Source organism: Myotis davidii, unplaced genomic scaffold (genome assembly GCF_000327345.1).
Source record: "Myotis davidii unplaced genomic scaffold, ASM32734v1 scaffold281, whole genome shotgun sequence".
In the NCBI taxonomy this organism is placed as follows: domain Eukaryota; kingdom Metazoa; phylum Chordata; class Mammalia; order Chiroptera; family Vespertilionidae; genus Myotis; species Myotis davidii.
Genome location: NW_006293784.1, coordinates 7803556 through 7803910, shown reverse-complemented (window position 1 = coordinate 7803910; position 355 = coordinate 7803556). Strand labels below are relative to the sequence as shown.

General features: G+C 62.8%; 1 protein-coding gene across 1 annotated transcript in view; it reads right to left on the bottom strand.

Annotated features, from left to right (window-relative positions):
- BMP4 (bone morphogenetic protein 4) overlaps nucleotides 1-355 on the bottom strand; it is a 6807-nt gene that overhangs the window by 6048 nt on the left and 404 nt on the right. The gene's annotated exons all lie outside the window — the stretch shown is intronic.

Sequence of the window (355 nt, the reverse complement as noted above, 5' to 3'; positions counted from 1 at the left end):
CACGCTCCGGAGGCAGAAGAGCTGCCCTCCGCACGCAGAACCACCCCAGTTAGGTATTCTCCCTGCACCTGGCCGTCCCCTCGCTCTCTCCTGACTCCAGAGGCGACACTCCTTTCTCTCCTGGCCCTTCCCGTTGCGGGTAGACTGATGTTCACTATCCCCTCCAGACCTCGCAGCTCCCCCCCCCTCGCCCTCCCCGCAACGACCCCCAGCTAAAGGCTTCTCTCCTTCCCCAAACCTACTCAGGTGAAAATAGCCCGGGGCCGCCGAACGGAGACAGTGGCCAGGGCAGAGAAGTAGTGTCTTTCAGGGCCAGCATCCCTACTTATAGCACAACCTTTGGGGGGGGGGGCGC